This window comes from Schistocerca serialis, chromosome 9, assembly GCF_023864345.2.
Source record: "Schistocerca serialis cubense isolate TAMUIC-IGC-003099 chromosome 9, iqSchSeri2.2, whole genome shotgun sequence".
Lineage (NCBI taxonomy): Eukaryota > Metazoa > Arthropoda > Insecta > Orthoptera > Acrididae > Schistocerca > Schistocerca serialis.
This window is the reverse complement of record NC_064646.1, coordinates 146793329-146809483: the sequence shown is the minus strand read 5'-3', so window position 1 is coordinate 146809483 and position 16155 is coordinate 146793329. Positions and strand designations below refer to the sequence as shown.

Below are 16155 nucleotides of genomic sequence, written 5' to 3'. Positions count from 1 at the left end.
AAAACGCGCGCCTTGCCGTCTGCTACCTGTCCAACGGCGAGGGCAGATGTGTGGCAAGCTCTAAGCTATGCAGGCGCACCATGGCCGAGCAGCTAGAGGAGAGATGCCTTCCTTGGCAGCTCCCTGCAGAGTGCGGAAGACCGGAGTGGCCGCGCCGCCGTTGTCAGTGGACGACACGCAGTTGGCGAGCCACCGAGAACACGTTGCTCCGCGATGTGTACCCGCCTCTCATTACGAAACGCGAACAGTGGCCCTGTGGCGCAACGGATAACGCGTCTGACTACGGATCAGAAGATTCCAGGTTCGAATCCTGGCAGGGTCGGCATTTTGTTAGTTGCGGGCGCGTAGCTAGGCAGTGCGTTCGAATGTTTCCACCTGCGTGCAGTGCAATGTCAATCCTGAGCATCTCGCAGCTGCATCTCGAGACGATCGTGGTAAATATCGCTTCGTGCAAGCGTCAGCGTAGCGTCAGTCGAGCAAAGTCGAGACAAGTCAAGCTGAGAGATGTCACACAGTTAATTAATCGGTACGCGACGCAGACAACGCTTTTCCAAGTGTCCCATGTCACGCACCGCAGAGGGCGAACGCCTCCACGCAGCAGAGTGGCGCAGTGGAAGCGTGCTGGGCCCATAACCCAGAGGTCCGTGGATCGAAACCACGCTCTGCTAAAATTATTCTTTTTCTTGGGTGCTTCGAGCTCGTTCACTAAGCCTCGGGTGCGATGATTCAGCGTCAACAGCAAACCCTGTAAGTTCTGAAACGACGACGACGTGGTGTGAAGAATACGAGAAACACTTCCTAAGACGCAGACTTTCTTACGATTCTGCAGCAACTACATTTCTCGATCACAACGTTAATGTCCTTTCGGGCCACACGTGCAACTTTTGCGATATAAAAATCGCACCTCCCCGGCGGGGAATCGAACCCCGGTCTCCCGCGTGACAGGCGGGGATACTAACCACTTTACTACCGAGGAATACGCAATCCGTACCTACAATGCACGCTCACTTATGATTCTCAAGTAGGTGATACATCTCAAATCTAGCGTCCCGATGCTTTCAGAGTCAGCTGCTACGAAATAAAAGTATGCCCCAGGTGAGGCTCGAACTCACAACCCCGGCATTGCTCACGGCTACTGCCTTATAAGTACCGTGCGCTAACCAATTGCGCCACTGGGGCTACAGCAGGGTGCTTTCAGTTAGCGGTATTCGCTTTGCTGCCAACCTGTTGTGGCTACAGATCCATCATACGACCGTCACCTGCGGCCATACTGCGACTTTAGCACCCGTCTACGGATGCTTCATACGATTCTTGTTTCATATGCTACACTTACAAGCATATCAGCCGCTTGTCATCACCGAAAAATTGCAGAAAACGCGCGCCTTGCCGTCTGCTACCTGTCCAACGGCGAGGGCAGATGTGTGGCAAGCTCTAAGCTATGCAGGCGCACCATGGCCGAGCAGCTAGAGGAGAGATGCCTTCCTTGGCAGCTCCCTGCAGAGTGCGGAAGACCGGAGTGGCCGCGCCGCCGTTGTCAGTGGACGACACGCAGTTGGCGAGCCACCGAGAACACGTTGCTCCGCGATGTGTACCCGCCTCTCATTACGAAACGCGAACAGTGGCCCTGTGGCGCAACGGATAACGCGTCTGACTACGGATCAGAAGATTCCAGGTTCGAATCCTGGCAGGGTCGGCATTTTGTTAGTTGCGGGCGCGTAGCTAGGCAGTGCGTTCGAATGTTTCCACCTGCGTGCAGTGCAATGTCAATCCTGAGCATCTCGCAGCTGCATCTCGAGACGATCGTGGTAAATATCGCTTCGTGCAAGCGTCAGCGTAGCGTCAGTCGAGCAAAGTCGAGACAAGTCAAGCTGAGAGATGTCACACAGTTAATTAATCGGTACGCGACGCAGACAACGCTTTTCCAAGTGTCCCATGTCACGCACCGCAGAGGGCGAACGCCTCCACGCAGCAGAGTGGCGCAGTGGAAGCGTGCTGGGCCCGTAACCCAGAGGTCCGTGGATCGAAACCACGCTCTGCTAAAATTATTCTTTTTCTTGGGTGCTTCGAGCTCGTTCACTAAGCCTCGGGTGCGATGATTCAGCGTCAACAGCAAACCCTGTAAGTTCTGAAACGACGACGACGTGGTGTGAAGAATACGAGAAACACTTCCTAAGACGCAGACTTTCTTACGATTCTGCAGCAACTACATTTCTCGATCACAACGTTAATGTCCTTTCGGGCCACACGTGCAACTTTTGCGATATAAAAATCGCACCTCCCCGGCGGGGAATCGAACCCCGGTCTCCCGCGTGACAGGCGGGGATACTAACCACTATACTACCGAGGAATACGCAATCCGTACCTACAATGCACGCTCACTTATGATTCTCAAGTAGGTGATACATCTCAAATCTAGCGTCCCGATGCTTTCAGAGTCAGCTGCTACGAAATAAAAGTATGCCCCAGGTGAGGCTCGAACTCACAACCCCGGCATTGCTCACGGCTACTGCCTTATAAGTACCGTGCGCTAACCAATTGCGCCACTGGGGCTACAGCAGGGTGCTTTCAGTTAGCGGTATTCGCTTTGCTGCCAACCTGTTGTGGCTACAGATCCATCATACGACCGTCACCTGCGGCCATACTGCGACTTTAGCACCCGTCTACGGATGCTTCATACGATTCTTGTTTCATATGCTACACTTACAAGCATATCAGCCGCTTGTCATCACCGAAAAATTGCAGAAAACGCGCGCCTTGCCGTCTGCTACCTGTCCAACGGCGAGGGCAGATGTGTGGCAAGCTCTAAGCTATGCAGGCGCACCATGGCCGAGCAGCTAGAGGAGAGATGCCTTCCTTGGCAGCTCCCTGCAGAGTGCGGAAGACCGGAGTGGCCGCGCCGCCGTTGTCAGTGGACGACACGCAGTTGGCGAGCCACCGAGAACACGTTGCTCCGCGATGTGTACCCGCCTCTCATTACGAAACGCGAACAGTGGCCCTGTGGCGCAACGGATAACGCGTCTGACTACGGATCAGAAGATTCCAGGTTCGAATCCTGGCAGGGTCGGCATTTTGTTAGTTGCGGGCGCGTAGCTAGGCAGTGCGTTCGAATGTTTCCACCTGCGTGCAGTGCAATGTCAATCCTGAGCATCTCGCAGCTGCATCTCGAGACGATCGTGGTAAATATCGCTTCGTGCAAGCGTCAGCGTAGCGTCAGTCGAGCAAAGTCGAGACAAGTCAAGCTGAGAGATGTCACACAGTTAATTAATCGGTACGCGACGCAGACAACGCTTTTCCAAGTGTCCCATGTCACGCACCGCAGAGGGCGAACGCCTCCACGCAGCAGAGTGGCGCAGTGGAAGCGTGCTGGGCCCATAACCCAGAGGTCCGTGGATCGAAACCACGCTCTGCTAAAATTATTCTTTTTCTTGGGTGCTTCGAGCTCGTTCACTAAGCCTCGGGTGCGATGATTCAGCGTCAACAGCAAACCCTGTAAGTTCTGAAACGACGACGACGTGGTGTGAAGAATACGAGAAACACTTCCTAAGACGCAGACTTTCTTACGATTCTGCAGCAACTACATTTCTCGATCACAACGTTAATGTCCTTTCGGGCCACACGTGCAACTTTTGCGATATAAAAATCGCACCTCCCCGGCGGGGAATCGAACCCCGGTCTCCCGCGTGACAGGCGGGGATACTAACCACTATACTACCGAGGAATACGCAATCCGTACCTACAATGCACGCTCACTTATGATTCTCAAGTAGGTGATACATCTCAAATCTAGCGTCCCGATGCTTTCAGAGTCAGCTGCTACGAAATAAAAGTATGCCCCAGGTGAGGCTCGAACTCACAACCCCGGCATTGCTCACGGCTACTGCCTTATAAGTACCGTGCGCTAACCAATTGCGCCACTGGGGCTACAGCAGGGTGCTTTCAGTTAGCGGTATTCGCTTTGCTGCCAACCTGTTGTGGCTACAGATCCATCATACGACCGTCACCTGCGGCCATACTGCGACTTTAGCACCCGTCTACGGATGCTTCATACGATTCTTGTTTCATATGCTACACTTACAAGCATATCAGCCGCTTGTCATCACCGAAAAATTGCAGAAAACGCGCGCCTTGCCGTCTGCTACCTGTCCAACGGCGAGGGCAGATGTGTGGCAAGCTCTAAGCTATGCAGGCGCACCATGGCCGAGCAGCTAGAGGAGAGATGCCTTCCTTGGCAGCTCCCTGCAGAGTGCGGAAGACCGGAGTGGCCGCGCCGCCGTTGTCAGTGGACGACACGCAGTTGGCGAGCCACCGAGAACACGTTGCTCCGCGATGTGTACCCGCCTCTCATTACGAAACGCGAACAGTGGCCCTGTGGCGCAACGGATAACGCGTCTGACTACGGATCAGAAGATTCCAGGTTCGAATCCTGGCAGGGTCGGCATTTTGTTAGTTGCGGGCGCGTAGCTAGGCAGTGCGTTCGAATGTTTCCACCTGCGTGCAGTGCAATGTCAATCCTGAGCATCTCGCAGCTGCATCTCGAGACGATCGTGGTAAATATCGCTTCGTGCAAGCGTCAGCGTAGCGTCAGTCGAGCAAAGTCGAGACAAGTCAAGCTGAGAGATGTCACACAGTTAATTAATCGGTACGCGACGCAGACAACGCTTTTCCAAGTGTCCCATGTCACGCACCGCAGAGGGCGAACGCCTCCACGCAGCAGAGTGGCGCAGTGGAAGCGTGCTGGGCCCATAACCCAGAGGTCCGTGGATCGAAACCACGCTCTGCTAAAATTATTCTTTTTCTTGGGTGCTTCGAGCTCGTTCACTAAGCCTCGGGTGCGATGATTCAGCGTCAACAGCAAACCCTGTAAGTTCTGAAACGACGACGACGTGGTGTGAAGAATACGAGAAACACTTCCTAAGACGCAGACTTTCTTACGATTCTGCAGCAACTACATTTCTCGATCACAACGTTAATGTCCTTTCGGGCCACACGTGCAACTTTTGCGATATAAAAATCGCACCTCCCCGGCGGGGAATCGAACCCCGGTCTCCCGCGTGACAGGCGGGGATACTAACCACTATACTACCGAGGAATACGCAATCCGTACCTACAATGCACGCTCACTTATGATTCTCAAGTAGGTGATACATCTCAAATCTAGCGTCCCGATGCTTTCAGAGTCAGCTGCTACGAAATAAAAGTATGCCCCAGGTGAGGCTCGAACTCACAACCCCGGCATTGCTCACGGCTACTGCCTTATAAGTACCGTGCGCTAACCAATTGCGCCACTGGGGCTACAGCAGGGTGCTTTCAGTTAGCGGTATTCGCTTTGCTGCCAACCTGTTGTGGCTACAGATCCATCATACGACCGTCACCTGCGGCCATACTGCGACTTTAGCACCCGTCTACGGATGCTTCATACGATTCTTGTTTCATATGCTACACTTACAAGCATATCAGCCGCTTGTCATCACCGAAAAATTGCAGAAAACGCGCGCCTTGCCGTCTGCTACCTGTCCAACGGCGAGGGCAGATGTGTGGCAAGCTCTAAGCTATGCAGGCGCACCATGGCCGAGCAGCTAGAGGAGAGATGCCTTCCTTGGCAGCTCCCTGCAGAGTGCGGAAGACCGGAGTGGCCGCGCCGCCGTTGTCAGTGGACGACACGCAGTTGGCGAGCCACCGAGAACACGTTGCTCCGCGATGTGTACCCGCCTCTCATTACGAAACGCGAACAGTGGCCCTGTGGCGCAACGGATAACGCGTCTGACTACGGATCAGAAGATTCCAGGTTCGAATCCTGGCAGGGTCGGCATTTTGTTAGTTGCGGGCGCGTAGCTAGGCAGTGCGTTCGAATGTTTCCACCTGCGTGCAGTGCAATGTCAATCCTGAGCATCTCGCAGCTGCATCTCGAGACGATCGTGGTAAATATCGCTTCGTGCAAGCGTCAGCGTAGCGTCAGTCGAGCAAAGTCGAGACAAGTCAAGCTGAGAGATGTCACACAGTTAATTAATCGGTACGCGACGCAGACAACGCTTTTCCAAGTGTCCCATGTCACGCACCGCAGAGGGCGAACGCCTCCACGCAGCAGAGTGGCGCAGTGGAAGCGTGCTGGGCCCATAACCCAGAGGTCCGTGGATCGAAACCACGCTCTGCTAAAATTATTCTTTTTCTTGGGTGCTTCGAGCTCGTTCACTAAGCCTCGGGTGCGATGATTCAGCGTCAACAGCAAACCCTGTAAGTTCTGAAACGACGACGACGTGGTGTGAAGAATACGAGAAACACTTCCTAAGACGCAGACTTTCTTACGATTCTGCAGCAACTACATTTCTCGATCACAACGTTAATGTCCTTTCGGGCCACACGTGCAACTTTTGCGATATAAAAATCGCACCTCCCCGGCGGGGAATCGAACCCCGGTCTCCCGCGTGACAGGCGGGGATACTAACCACTATACTACCGAGGAATACGCAATCCGTACCTACAATGCACGCTCACTTATGATTCTCAAGTAGGTGATACATCTCAAATCTAGCGTCCCGATGCTTTCAGAGTCAGCTGCTACGAAATAAAAGTATGCCCCAGGTGAGGCTCGAACTCACAACCCCGGCATTGCTCACGGCTACTGCCTTATAAGTACCGTGCGCTAACCAATTGCGCCACTGGGGCTACAGCAGGGTGCTTTCAGTTAGCGGTATTCGCTTTGCTGCCAACCTGTTGTGGCTACAGATCCATCATACGACCGTCACCTGCGGCCATACTGCGACTTTAGCACCCGTCTACGGATGCTTCATACGATTCTTGTTTCATATGCTACACTTACAAGCATATCAGCCGCTTGTCATCACCGAAAAATTGCAGAAAACGCGCGCCTTGCCGTCTGCTACCTGTCCAACGGCGAGGGCAGATGTGTGGCAAGCTCTAAGCTATGCAGGCGCACCATGGCCGAGCAGCTAGAGGAGAGATGCCTTCCTTGGCAGCTCCCTGCAGAGTGCGGAAGACCGGAGTGGCCGCGCCGCCGTTGTCAGTGGACGACACGCAGTTGGCGAGCCACCGAGAACACGTTGCTCCGCGATGTGTACCCGCCTCTCATTACGAAACGCGAACAGTGGCCCTGTGGCGCAACGGATAACGCGTCTGACTACGGATCAGAAGATTCCAGGTTCGAATCCTGGCAGGGTCGGCATTTTGTTAGTTGCGGGCGCGTAGCTAGGCAGTGCGTTCGAATGTTTCCACCTGCGTGCAGTGCAATGTCAATCCTGAGCATCTCGCAGCTGCATCTCGAGACGATCGTGGTAAATATCGCTTCGTGCAAGCGTCAGCGTAGCGTCAGTCGAGCAAAGTCGAGACAAGTCAAGCTGAGAGATGTCACACAGTTAATTAATCGGTACGCGACGCAGACAACGCTTTTCCAAGTGTCCCATGTCACGCACCGCAGAGGGCGAACGCCTCCACGCAGCAGAGTGGCGCAGTGGAAGCGTGCTGGGCCCATAACCCAGAGGTCCGTGGATCGAAACCACGCTCTGCTAAAATTATTCTTTTTCTTGGGTGCTTCGAGCTCGTTCACTAAGCCTCGGGTGCGATGATTCAGCGTCAACAGCAAACCCTGTAAGTTCTGAAACGACGACGACGTGGTGTGAAGAATACGAGAAACACTTCCTAAGACGCAGACTTTCTTACGATTCTGCAGCAACTACATTTCTCGATCACAACGTTAATGTCCTTTCGGGCCACACGTGCAACTTTTGCGATATAAAAATCGCACCTCCCCGGCGGGGAATCGAACCCCGGTCTCCCGCGTGACAGGCGGGGATACTAACCACTATACTACCGAGGAATACGCAATCCGTACCTACAATGCACGCTCACTTATGATTCTCAAGTAGGTGATACATCTCAAATCTAGCGTCCCGATGCTTTCAGAGTCAGCTGCTACGAAATAAAAGTATGCCCCAGGTGAGGCTCGAACTCACAACCCCGGCATTGCTCACGGCTACTGCCTTATAAGTACCGTGCGCTAACCAATTGCGCCACTGGGGCTACAGCAGGGTGCTTTCAGTTAGCGGTATTCGCTTTGCTGCCAACCTGTTGTGGCTACAGATCCATCATACGACCGTCACCTGCGGCCATACTGCGACTTTAGCACCCGTCTACGGATGCTTCATACGATTCTTGTTTCATATGCTACACTTACAAGCATATCAGCCGCTTGTCATCACCGAAAAATTGCAGAAAACGCGCGCCTTGCCGTCTGCTACCTGTCCAACGGCGAGGGCAGATGTGTGGCAAGCTCTAAGCTATGCAGGCGCACCATGGCCGAGCAGCTAGAGGAGAGATGCCTTCCTTGGCAGCTCCCTGCAGAGTGCGGAAGACCGGAGTGGCCGCGCCGCCGTTGTCAGTGGACGACACGCAGTTGGCGAGCCACCGAGAACACGTTGCTCCGCGATGTGTACCCGCCTCTCATTACGAAACGCGAACAGTGGCCCTGTGGCGCAACGGATAACGCGTCTGACTACGGATCAGAAGATTCCAGGTTCGAATCCTGGCAGGGTCGGCATTTTGTTAGTTGCGGGCGCGTAGCTAGGCAGTGCGTTCGAATGTTTCCACCTGCGTGCAGTGCAATGTCAATCCTGAGCATCTCGCAGCTGCATCTCGAGACGATCGTGGTAAATATCGCTTCGTGCAAGCGTCAGCGTAGCGTCAGTCGAGCAAAGTCGAGACAAGTCAAGCTGAGAGATGTCACACAGTTAATTAATCGGTACGCGACGCAGACAACGCTTTTCCAAGTGTCCCATGTCACGCACCGCAGAGGGCGAACGCCTCCACGCAGCAGAGTGGCGCAGTGGAAGCGTGCTGGGCCCATAACCCAGAGGTCCGTGGATCGAAACCACGCTCTGCTAAAATTATTCTTTTTCTTGGGTGCTTCGAGCTCGTTCACTAAGCCTCGGGTGCGATGATTCAGCGTCAACAGCAAACCCTGTAAGTTCTGAAACGACGACGACGTGGTGTGAAGAATACGAGAAACACTTCCTAAGACGCAGACTTTCTTACGATTCTGCAGCAACTACATTTCTCGATCACAACGTTAATGTCCTTTCGGGCCACACGTGCAACTTTTGCGATATAAAAATCGCACCTCCCCGGCGGGGAATCGAACCCCGGTCTCCCGCGTGACAGGCGGGGATACTAACCACTATACTACCGAGGAATACGCAATCCGTACCTACAATGCACGCTCACTTATGATTCTCAAGTAGGTGATACATCTCAAATCTAGCGTCCCGATGCTTTCAGAGTCAGCTGCTACGAAATAAAAGTATGCCCCAGGTGAGACTCGAACTCACAACCCCGGCATTGCTCACGGCTACTGCCTTATAAGTACCGTGCGCTAACCAATTGCGCCACTGGGGCTACAGCAGGGTGCTTTCAGTTAGCGGTATTCGCTTTGCTGCCAACCTGTTGTGGCTACAGATCCATCATACGACCGTCACCTGCGGCCATACTGCGACTTTAGCACCCGTCTACGGATGCTTCATACGATTCTTGTTTCATATGCTACACTTACAAGCATATCAGCCGCTTGTCATCACCGAAAAATTGCAGAAAACGCGCGCCTTGCCGTCTGCTACCTGTCCAACGGCGAGGGCAGATGTGTGGCAAGCTCTAAGCTATGCAGGCGCACCATGGCCGAGCAGCTAGAGGAGAGATGCCTTCCTTGGCAGCTCCCTGCAGAGTGCGGAAGACCGGAGTGGCCGCGCCGCCGTTGTCAGTGGACGACACGCAGTTGGCGAGCCACCGAGAACACGTTGCTCCGCGATGTGTACCCGCCTCTCATTACGAAACGCGAACAGTGGCCCTGTGGCGCAACGGATAACGCGTCTGACTACGGATCAGAAGATTCCAGGTTCGAATCCTGGCAGGGTCGGCATTTTGTTAGTTGCGGGCGCGTAGCTAGGCAGTGCGTTCGAATGTTTCCACCTGCGTGCAGTGCAATGTCAATCCTGAGCATCTCGCAGCTGCATCTCGAGACGATCGTGGTAAATATCGCTTCGTGCAAGCGTCAGCGTAGCGTCAGTCGAGCAAAGTCGAGACAAGTCAAGCTGAGAGATGTCACACAGTTAATTAATCGGTACGCGACGCAGACAACGCTTTTCCAAGTGTCCCATGTCACGCACCGCAGAGGGCGAACGCCTCCACGCAGCAGAGTGGCGCAGTGGAAGCGTGCTGGGCCCATAACCCAGAGGTCCGTGGATCGAAACCACGCTCTGCTAAAATTATTCTTTTTCTTGGGTGCTTCGAGCTCGTTCACTAAGCCTCGGGTGCGATGATTCAGCGTCAACAGCAAACCCTGTAAGTTCTGAAACGACGACGACGTGGTGTGAAGAATACGAGAAACACTTCCTAAGACGCAGACTTTCTTACGATTCTGCAGCAACTACATTTCTCGATCACAACGTTAATGTCCTTTCGGGCCACACGTGCAACTTTTGCGATATAAAAATCGCACCTCCCCGGCGGGGAATCGAACCCCGGTCTCCCGCGTGACAGGCGGGGATACTAACCACTATACTACCGAGGAATACGCAATCCGTACCTACAATGCACGCTCACTTATGATTCTCAAGTAGGTGATACATCTCAAATCTAGCGTCCCGATGCTTTCAGAGTCAGCTGCTACGAAATAAAAGTATGCCCCAGGTGAGGCTCGAACTCACAACCCCGGCATTGCTCACGGCTACTGCCTTATAAGTACCGTGCGCTAACCAATTGCGCCACTGGGGCTACAGCAGGGTGCTTTCAGTTAGCGGTATTCGCTTTGCTGCCAACCTGTTGTGGCTACAGATCCATCATACGACCGTCACCTGCGGCCATACTGCGACTTTAGCACCCGTCTACGGATGCTTCATACGATTCTTGTTTCATATGCTACACTTACAAGCATATCAGCCGCTTGTCATCACCGAAAAATTGCAGAAAACGCGCGCCTTGCCGTCTGCTACCTGTCCAACGGCGAGGGCAGATGTGTGGCAAGCTCTAAGCTATGCAGGCGCACCATGGCCGAGCAGCTAGAGGAGAGATGCCTTCCTTGGCAGCTCCCTGCAGAGTGCGGAAGACCGGAGTGGCCGCGCCGCCGTTGTCAGTGGACGACACGCAGTTGGCGAGCCACCGAGAACACGTTGCTCCGCGATGTGTACCCGCCTCTCATTACGAAACGCGAACAGTGGCCCTGTGGCGCAACGGATAACGCGTCTGACTACGGATCAGAAGATTCCAGGTTCGAATCCTGGCAGGGTCGGCATTTTGTTAGTTGCGGGCGCGTAGCTAGGCAGTGCGTTCGAATGTTTCCACCTGCGTGCAGTGCAATGTCAATCCTGAGCATCTCGCAGCTGCATCTCGAGACGATCGTGGTAAATATCGCTTCGTGCAAGCGTCAGCGTAGCGTCAGTCGAGCAAAGTCGAGACAAGTCAAGCTGAGAGATGTCACACAGTTAATTAATCGGTACGCGACGCAGACAACGCTTTTCCAAGTGTCCCATGTCACGCACCGCAGAGGGCGAACGCCTCCACGCAGCAGAGTGGCGCAGTGGAAGCGTGCTGGGCCCATAACCCAGAGGTCCGTGGATCGAAACCACGCTCTGCTAAAATTATTCTTTTTCTTGGGTGCTTCGAGCTCGTTCACTAAGCCTCGGGTGCGATGATTCAGCGTCAACAGCAAACCCTGTAAGTTCTGAAACGACGACGACGTGGTGTGAAGAATACGAGAAACACTTCCTAAGACGCAGACTTTCTTACGATTCTGCAGCAACTACATTTCTCGATCACAACGTTAATGTCCTTTCGGGCCACACGTGCAACTTTTGCGATATAAAAATCGCACCTCCCCGGCGGGGAATCGAACCCCGGTCTCCCGCGTGACAGGCGGGGATACTAACCACTATACTACCGAGGAATACGCAATCCGTACCTACAATGCACGCTCACTTATGATTCTCAAGTAGGTGATACATCTCAAATCTAGCGTCCCGATGCTTTCAGAGTCAGCTGCTACGAAATAAAAGTATGCCCCAGGTGAGGCTCGAACTCACAACCCCGGCATTGCTCACGGCTACTGCCTTATAAGTACCGTGCGCTAACCAATTGCGCCACTGGGGCTACAGCAGGGTGCTTTCAGTTAGCGGTATTCGCTTTGCTGCCAACCTGTTGTGGCTACAGATCCATCATACGACCGTCACCTGCGGCCATACTGCGACTTTAGCACCCGTCTACGGATGCTTCATACGATTCTTGTTTCATATGCTACACTTACAAGCATATCAGCCGCTTGTCATCACCGAAAAATTGCAGAAAACGCGCGCCTTGCCGTCTGCTACCTGTCCAACGGCGAGGGCAGATGTGTGGCAAGCTCTAAGCTATGCAGGCGCACCATGGCCGAGCAGCTAGAGGAGAGATGCCTTCCTTGGCAGCTCCCTGCAGAGTGCGGAAGACAGGAGTGGCCGCGCCGCCGTTGTCAGTGGACGACACGCAGTTGGCGAGCCACCGAGAACACGTTGCTCCGCGATGTGTACCCGCCTCTCATTACGAAACGCGAACAGTGGCCCTGTGGCGCAACGGATAACGCGTCTGACTACGGATCAGAAGATTCCAGGTTCGAATCCTGGCAGGGTCGGCATTTTGTTAGTTGCGGGCGCGTAGCTAGGCAGTGCGTTCGAATGTTTCCACCTGCGTGCAGTGCAATGTCAATCCTGAGCATCTCGCAGCTGCATCTCGAGACGATCGTGGTAAATATCGCTTCGTGCAAGCGTCAGCGTAGCGTCAGTCGAGCAAAGTCGAGACAAGTCAAGCTGAGAGATGTCACACAGTTAATTAATCGGTACGCGACGCAGACAACGCTTTTCCAAGTGTCCCATGTCACGCACCGCAGAGGGCGAACGCCTCCACGCAGCAGAGTGGCGCAGTGGAAGCGTGCTGGGCCCATAACCCAGAGGTCCGTGGATCGAAACCACGCTCTGCTAAAATTATTCTTTTTCTTGGGTGCTTCGAGCTCGTTCACTAAGCCTCGGGTGCGATGATTCAGCGTCAACAGCAAACCCTGTAAGTTCTGAAACGACGACGACGTGGTGTGAAGAATACGAGAAACACTTCCTAAGACGCAGACTTTCTTACGATTCTGCAGCAACTACATTTCTCGATCACAACGTTAATGTCCTTTCGGGCCACACGTGCAACTTTTGCGATATAAAAATCGCACCTCCCCGGCGGGGAATCGAACCCCGGTCTCCCGCGTGACAGGCGGGGATACTAACCACTATACCACCGAGGAATACGCAATCCGTACCTACAATGCACGCTCACTTATGATTCTCAAGTAGGTGATACATCTCAAATCTAGCGTCCCGATGCTTTCAGAGTCAGCTGCTACGAAATAAAAGTATGCCCCAGGTGAGGCTCGAACTCACAACCCCGGCATTGCTCACGGCTACTGCCTTATAAGTACCGTGCGCTAACCAATTGCGCCACTGGGGCTACAGCAGGGTGCTTTCAGTTAGCGGTATTCGCTTTGCTGCCAACCTGTTGTGGCTACAGATCCATCATACGACCGTCACCTGCGGCCATACTGCGACTTTAGCACCCGTCTACGGATGCTTCATACGATTCTTGTTTCATATGCTACACTTACAAGCATATCAGCCGCTTGTCATCACCGAAAAATTGCAGAAAACGCGCGCCTTGCCGTCTGCTACCTGTCCAACGGCGAGGGCAGATGTGTGGCAAGCTCTAAGCTATGCAGGCGCACCATGGCCGAGCAGCTAGAGGAGAGATGCCTTCCTTGGCAGCTCCCTGCAGAGTGCGGAAGACCGGAGTGGCCGCGCCGCCGTTGTCAGTGGACGACACGCAGTTGGCGAGCCACCGAGAACACGTTGCTCCGCGATGTGTACCCGCCTCTCATTACGAAACGCGAACAGTGGCCCTGTGGCGCAACGGATAACGCGTCTGACTACGGATCAGAAGATTCCAGGTTCGAATCCTGGCAGGGTCGGCATTTTGTTAGTTGCGGGCGCGTAGCTAGGCAGTGCGTTCGAATGTTTCCACCTGCGTGCAGTGCAATGTCAATCCTGAGCATCTCGCAGCTGCATCTCGAGACGATCGTGGTAAATATCGCTTCGTGCAAGCGTCAGCGTAGCGTCAGTCGAGCAAAGTCGAGACAAGTCAAGCTGAGAGATGTCACACAGTTAATTAATCGGTACGCGACGCAGACAACGCTTTTCCAAGTGTCCCATGTCACGCACCGCAGAGGGCGAACGCCTCCACGCAGCAGAGTGGCGCAGTGGAAGCGTGCTGGGCCCATAACCCAGAGGTCCGTGGATCGAAACCACGCTCTGCTAAAATTATTCTTTTTCTTGGGTGCTTCGAGCTCGTTCACTAAGCCTCGGGTGCGATGATTCAGCGTCAACAGCAAACCCTGTAAGTTCTGAAACGACGACGACGTGGTGTGAAGAATACGAGAAACACTTCCTAAGACGCAGACTTTCTTACGATTCTGCAGCAACTACATTTCTCGATCACAACGTTAATGTCCTTTCGGGCCACACGTGCAACTTTTGCGATATAAAAATCGCACCTCCCCGGCGGGGAATCGAACCCCGGTCTCCCGCGTGACAGGCGGGGATACTAACCACTATACTACCGAGGAATACGCAATCCGTACCTACAATGACGCTCACTTATGATTCTCAAGTAGGTGATACATCTCAAATCTAGCGTCCCGATGCTTTCAGAGTCAGCTGCTACGAAATAAAAGTATGCCCCAAGTGAGACTCGAACTCACAACCCCGGCATTGCTCACGGCTACTGCCTTATAAGTACCGTGCGCTAACCAATTGCGCCACTGGGGCTACAGCAGGGTGCTTTCAGTTAGCGGTATTCGCTTTGCTGCCAACCTGTTGTGGCTACAGATCCATCATACGACCGTCACCTGCGGCCATACTGCGACTTTAGCACCCGTCTACGGATGCTTCATACGATTCTTGTTTCATATGCTACACTTACAAGCATATCAGCCGCTTGTCATCACCGAAAAATTGCAGAAAACGCGCGCCTTGCCGTCTGCTACCTGTCCAACGGCGAGGGCAGATGTGTGGCAAGCTCTAAGCTATGCAGGCGCACCATGGCCGAGCAGCTAGAGGAGAGATGCCTTCCTTGGCAGCTCCCTGCAGAGTGCGGAAGACCGGAGTGGCCGCGCCGCCGTTGTCAGTGGACGACACGCAGTTGGCGAGCCACCGAGAACACGTTGCTCCGCGATGTGTACCCGCCTCTCATTACGAAACGCGAACAGTGGCCCTGTGGCGCAACGGATAACGCGTCTGACTACGGATCAGAAGATTCCAGGTTCGAATCCTGGCAGGGTCGGCATTTTGTTAGTTGCGGGCGCGTAGCTAGGCAGTGCGTTCGAATGTTTCCACCTGCGTGCAGTGCAATGTCAATCCTGAGCATCTCGCAGCTGCATCTCGAGACGATCGTGGTAAATATCGCTTCGTGCAAGCGTCAGCGTAGCGTCAGTCGAGCAAAGTCGAGACAAGTCAAGCTGAGAGATGTCACACAGTTAATTAATCGGTACGCGACGCAGACAACGCTTTTCCAAGTGTCCCATGTCACGCACCGCAGAGGGCGAACGCCTCCACGCAGCAGAGTGGCGCAGTGGAAGCGTGCTGGGCCCATAACCCAGAGGTCCGTGGATCGAAACCACGCTCTGCTAAAATTATTCTTTTTCTTGGGTGCTTCGAGCTCGTTCACTAAGCCTCGGGTGCGATGATTCAGCGTCAACAGCAAACCCTGTAAGTTCTGAAACGACGACGACGTGGTGTGAAGAATACGAGAAACACTTCCTAAGACGCAGACTTTCTTACGATTCTGCAGCAACTACATTTCTCGATCACAACGTTAATGTCCTTTCGGGCCACACGTGCAACTTTTGCGATATAAAAATCGCACCTCCCCGGCGGGGAATCGAACCCCGGTCTCCCGCGTGACAGGCGGGGATACTAACCACTATACTACCGAGGAATACGCAATCCGTACCTACAATGCACGCTCACTTATGATTCTCAAGTAGGTGATACATCTCAAATCTAGCGTCCCGATGCTTTCAGAGTCAGCTGCTAC

General features: G+C 53.7%; 47 non-coding genes across 47 annotated transcripts; 24 read left to right on the top strand and 23 right to left on the bottom strand.

Annotated features, from left to right (window-relative positions):
* Positions 1–249: 249 nt before the first annotated feature.
* On the top strand, positions 250–322 carry Trnar-acg (transfer RNA arginine (anticodon ACG)). The gene has a single exon. It is a non-coding gene; the product is annotated as a tRNA-Arg (tRNA).
* A 274-nt stretch (positions 323–596) lies between these two features.
* On the top strand, positions 597–668 carry Trnam-cau (transfer RNA methionine (anticodon CAU)). The gene has a single exon. It is a non-coding gene; the product is annotated as a tRNA-Met (tRNA).
* A 236-nt stretch (positions 669–904) lies between these two features.
* Trnad-guc (transfer RNA aspartic acid (anticodon GUC)) lies at positions 905–976 on the bottom strand. Its single transcript has one exon. It is a non-coding gene; the product is annotated as a tRNA-Asp (tRNA).
* A 111-nt stretch (positions 977–1087) lies between these two features.
* On the bottom strand, positions 1088–1179 carry Trnai-uau (transfer RNA isoleucine (anticodon UAU)). The gene is given in 2 exon segments: positions 1088–1123; positions 1142–1179. It is a non-coding gene; the product is annotated as a tRNA-Ile (tRNA).
* Positions 1180–1620: 441 nt separating this feature from the next.
* Positions 1621–1693, top strand: Trnar-acg (transfer RNA arginine (anticodon ACG)). The gene has a single exon. It is a non-coding gene; the product is annotated as a tRNA-Arg (tRNA).
* Positions 1694–1967: 274 nt separating this feature from the next.
* On the top strand, positions 1968–2039 carry Trnat-cgu (transfer RNA threonine (anticodon CGU)). Its single transcript has one exon. It is a non-coding gene; the product is annotated as a tRNA-Thr (tRNA).
* Positions 2040–2275: 236 nt separating this feature from the next.
* Positions 2276–2347, bottom strand: Trnad-guc (transfer RNA aspartic acid (anticodon GUC)). The gene has a single exon. It is a non-coding gene; the product is annotated as a tRNA-Asp (tRNA).
* Positions 2348–2458: 111 nt separating this feature from the next.
* On the bottom strand, positions 2459–2550 carry Trnai-uau (transfer RNA isoleucine (anticodon UAU)). The gene is given in 2 exon segments: positions 2459–2494; positions 2513–2550. It is a non-coding gene; the product is annotated as a tRNA-Ile (tRNA).
* Positions 2551–2991: 441 nt separating this feature from the next.
* Positions 2992–3064, top strand: Trnar-acg (transfer RNA arginine (anticodon ACG)). Its single transcript has one exon. It is a non-coding gene; the product is annotated as a tRNA-Arg (tRNA).
* A 274-nt stretch (positions 3065–3338) lies between these two features.
* On the top strand, positions 3339–3410 carry Trnam-cau (transfer RNA methionine (anticodon CAU)). The gene has a single exon. It is a non-coding gene; the product is annotated as a tRNA-Met (tRNA).
* Positions 3411–3646: 236 nt separating this feature from the next.
* Positions 3647–3718, bottom strand: Trnad-guc (transfer RNA aspartic acid (anticodon GUC)). Its single transcript has one exon. It is a non-coding gene; the product is annotated as a tRNA-Asp (tRNA).
* A 111-nt stretch (positions 3719–3829) lies between these two features.
* On the bottom strand, positions 3830–3921 carry Trnai-uau (transfer RNA isoleucine (anticodon UAU)). The gene is given in 2 exon segments: positions 3830–3865; positions 3884–3921. It is a non-coding gene; the product is annotated as a tRNA-Ile (tRNA).
* A 441-nt stretch (positions 3922–4362) lies between these two features.
* Positions 4363–4435, top strand: Trnar-acg (transfer RNA arginine (anticodon ACG)). Its single transcript has one exon. It is a non-coding gene; the product is annotated as a tRNA-Arg (tRNA).
* A 274-nt stretch (positions 4436–4709) lies between these two features.
* On the top strand, positions 4710–4781 carry Trnam-cau (transfer RNA methionine (anticodon CAU)). The gene has a single exon. It is a non-coding gene; the product is annotated as a tRNA-Met (tRNA).
* A 236-nt stretch (positions 4782–5017) lies between these two features.
* Positions 5018–5089, bottom strand: Trnad-guc (transfer RNA aspartic acid (anticodon GUC)). The gene has a single exon. It is a non-coding gene; the product is annotated as a tRNA-Asp (tRNA).
* A 111-nt stretch (positions 5090–5200) lies between these two features.
* On the bottom strand, positions 5201–5292 carry Trnai-uau (transfer RNA isoleucine (anticodon UAU)). The gene is given in 2 exon segments: positions 5201–5236; positions 5255–5292. It is a non-coding gene; the product is annotated as a tRNA-Ile (tRNA).
* A 441-nt stretch (positions 5293–5733) lies between these two features.
* Trnar-acg (transfer RNA arginine (anticodon ACG)) lies at positions 5734–5806 on the top strand. Its single transcript has one exon. It is a non-coding gene; the product is annotated as a tRNA-Arg (tRNA).
* Positions 5807–6080: 274 nt separating this feature from the next.
* Trnam-cau (transfer RNA methionine (anticodon CAU)) lies at positions 6081–6152 on the top strand. The gene has a single exon. It is a non-coding gene; the product is annotated as a tRNA-Met (tRNA).
* A 236-nt stretch (positions 6153–6388) lies between these two features.
* Trnad-guc (transfer RNA aspartic acid (anticodon GUC)) lies at positions 6389–6460 on the bottom strand. The gene has a single exon. It is a non-coding gene; the product is annotated as a tRNA-Asp (tRNA).
* A 111-nt stretch (positions 6461–6571) lies between these two features.
* Positions 6572–6663, bottom strand: Trnai-uau (transfer RNA isoleucine (anticodon UAU)). Its single transcript is given in 2 exon segments — positions 6572–6607; positions 6626–6663. It is a non-coding gene; the product is annotated as a tRNA-Ile (tRNA).
* A 441-nt stretch (positions 6664–7104) lies between these two features.
* Trnar-acg (transfer RNA arginine (anticodon ACG)) lies at positions 7105–7177 on the top strand. Its single transcript has one exon. It is a non-coding gene; the product is annotated as a tRNA-Arg (tRNA).
* Positions 7178–7451: 274 nt separating this feature from the next.
* On the top strand, positions 7452–7523 carry Trnam-cau (transfer RNA methionine (anticodon CAU)). Its single transcript has one exon. It is a non-coding gene; the product is annotated as a tRNA-Met (tRNA).
* Positions 7524–7759: 236 nt separating this feature from the next.
* Trnad-guc (transfer RNA aspartic acid (anticodon GUC)) lies at positions 7760–7831 on the bottom strand. Its single transcript has one exon. It is a non-coding gene; the product is annotated as a tRNA-Asp (tRNA).
* A 111-nt stretch (positions 7832–7942) lies between these two features.
* Positions 7943–8034, bottom strand: Trnai-uau (transfer RNA isoleucine (anticodon UAU)). The gene is given in 2 exon segments: positions 7943–7978; positions 7997–8034. It is a non-coding gene; the product is annotated as a tRNA-Ile (tRNA).
* Positions 8035–8475: 441 nt separating this feature from the next.
* On the top strand, positions 8476–8548 carry Trnar-acg (transfer RNA arginine (anticodon ACG)). The gene has a single exon. It is a non-coding gene; the product is annotated as a tRNA-Arg (tRNA).
* Positions 8549–8822: 274 nt separating this feature from the next.
* Trnam-cau (transfer RNA methionine (anticodon CAU)) lies at positions 8823–8894 on the top strand. Its single transcript has one exon. It is a non-coding gene; the product is annotated as a tRNA-Met (tRNA).
* A 236-nt stretch (positions 8895–9130) lies between these two features.
* On the bottom strand, positions 9131–9202 carry Trnad-guc (transfer RNA aspartic acid (anticodon GUC)). The gene has a single exon. It is a non-coding gene; the product is annotated as a tRNA-Asp (tRNA).
* Positions 9203–9313: 111 nt separating this feature from the next.
* On the bottom strand, positions 9314–9405 carry Trnai-uau (transfer RNA isoleucine (anticodon UAU)). Its single transcript is given in 2 exon segments — positions 9314–9349; positions 9368–9405. It is a non-coding gene; the product is annotated as a tRNA-Ile (tRNA).
* Positions 9406–9846: 441 nt separating this feature from the next.
* Positions 9847–9919, top strand: Trnar-acg (transfer RNA arginine (anticodon ACG)). The gene has a single exon. It is a non-coding gene; the product is annotated as a tRNA-Arg (tRNA).
* Positions 9920–10193: 274 nt separating this feature from the next.
* On the top strand, positions 10194–10265 carry Trnam-cau (transfer RNA methionine (anticodon CAU)). The gene has a single exon. It is a non-coding gene; the product is annotated as a tRNA-Met (tRNA).
* Positions 10266–10501: 236 nt separating this feature from the next.
* On the bottom strand, positions 10502–10573 carry Trnad-guc (transfer RNA aspartic acid (anticodon GUC)). Its single transcript has one exon. It is a non-coding gene; the product is annotated as a tRNA-Asp (tRNA).
* A 111-nt stretch (positions 10574–10684) lies between these two features.
* Trnai-uau (transfer RNA isoleucine (anticodon UAU)) lies at positions 10685–10776 on the bottom strand. The gene is given in 2 exon segments: positions 10685–10720; positions 10739–10776. It is a non-coding gene; the product is annotated as a tRNA-Ile (tRNA).
* A 441-nt stretch (positions 10777–11217) lies between these two features.
* Positions 11218–11290, top strand: Trnar-acg (transfer RNA arginine (anticodon ACG)). Its single transcript has one exon. It is a non-coding gene; the product is annotated as a tRNA-Arg (tRNA).
* A 274-nt stretch (positions 11291–11564) lies between these two features.
* Positions 11565–11636, top strand: Trnam-cau (transfer RNA methionine (anticodon CAU)). The gene has a single exon. It is a non-coding gene; the product is annotated as a tRNA-Met (tRNA).
* A 236-nt stretch (positions 11637–11872) lies between these two features.
* On the bottom strand, positions 11873–11944 carry Trnad-guc (transfer RNA aspartic acid (anticodon GUC)). Its single transcript has one exon. It is a non-coding gene; the product is annotated as a tRNA-Asp (tRNA).
* Positions 11945–12055: 111 nt separating this feature from the next.
* Trnai-uau (transfer RNA isoleucine (anticodon UAU)) lies at positions 12056–12147 on the bottom strand. The gene is given in 2 exon segments: positions 12056–12091; positions 12110–12147. It is a non-coding gene; the product is annotated as a tRNA-Ile (tRNA).
* A 441-nt stretch (positions 12148–12588) lies between these two features.
* Positions 12589–12661, top strand: Trnar-acg (transfer RNA arginine (anticodon ACG)). Its single transcript has one exon. It is a non-coding gene; the product is annotated as a tRNA-Arg (tRNA).
* Positions 12662–12935: 274 nt separating this feature from the next.
* Trnam-cau (transfer RNA methionine (anticodon CAU)) lies at positions 12936–13007 on the top strand. The gene has a single exon. It is a non-coding gene; the product is annotated as a tRNA-Met (tRNA).
* A 236-nt stretch (positions 13008–13243) lies between these two features.
* Trnad-guc (transfer RNA aspartic acid (anticodon GUC)) lies at positions 13244–13315 on the bottom strand. Its single transcript has one exon. It is a non-coding gene; the product is annotated as a tRNA-Asp (tRNA).
* A 111-nt stretch (positions 13316–13426) lies between these two features.
* On the bottom strand, positions 13427–13518 carry Trnai-uau (transfer RNA isoleucine (anticodon UAU)). Its single transcript is given in 2 exon segments — positions 13427–13462; positions 13481–13518. It is a non-coding gene; the product is annotated as a tRNA-Ile (tRNA).
* A 441-nt stretch (positions 13519–13959) lies between these two features.
* Positions 13960–14032, top strand: Trnar-acg (transfer RNA arginine (anticodon ACG)). The gene has a single exon. It is a non-coding gene; the product is annotated as a tRNA-Arg (tRNA).
* Positions 14033–14306: 274 nt separating this feature from the next.
* On the top strand, positions 14307–14378 carry Trnam-cau (transfer RNA methionine (anticodon CAU)). Its single transcript has one exon. It is a non-coding gene; the product is annotated as a tRNA-Met (tRNA).
* A 236-nt stretch (positions 14379–14614) lies between these two features.
* On the bottom strand, positions 14615–14686 carry Trnad-guc (transfer RNA aspartic acid (anticodon GUC)). The gene has a single exon. It is a non-coding gene; the product is annotated as a tRNA-Asp (tRNA).
* Positions 14687–14796: 110 nt separating this feature from the next.
* On the bottom strand, positions 14797–14888 carry Trnai-uau (transfer RNA isoleucine (anticodon UAU)). The gene is given in 2 exon segments: positions 14797–14832; positions 14851–14888. It is a non-coding gene; the product is annotated as a tRNA-Ile (tRNA).
* A 441-nt stretch (positions 14889–15329) lies between these two features.
* Trnar-acg (transfer RNA arginine (anticodon ACG)) lies at positions 15330–15402 on the top strand. The gene has a single exon. It is a non-coding gene; the product is annotated as a tRNA-Arg (tRNA).
* Positions 15403–15676: 274 nt separating this feature from the next.
* Trnam-cau (transfer RNA methionine (anticodon CAU)) lies at positions 15677–15748 on the top strand. The gene has a single exon. It is a non-coding gene; the product is annotated as a tRNA-Met (tRNA).
* A 236-nt stretch (positions 15749–15984) lies between these two features.
* Trnad-guc (transfer RNA aspartic acid (anticodon GUC)) lies at positions 15985–16056 on the bottom strand. Its single transcript has one exon. It is a non-coding gene; the product is annotated as a tRNA-Asp (tRNA).
* Between the last annotated feature and the right edge of the window lie 99 nt (positions 16057–16155).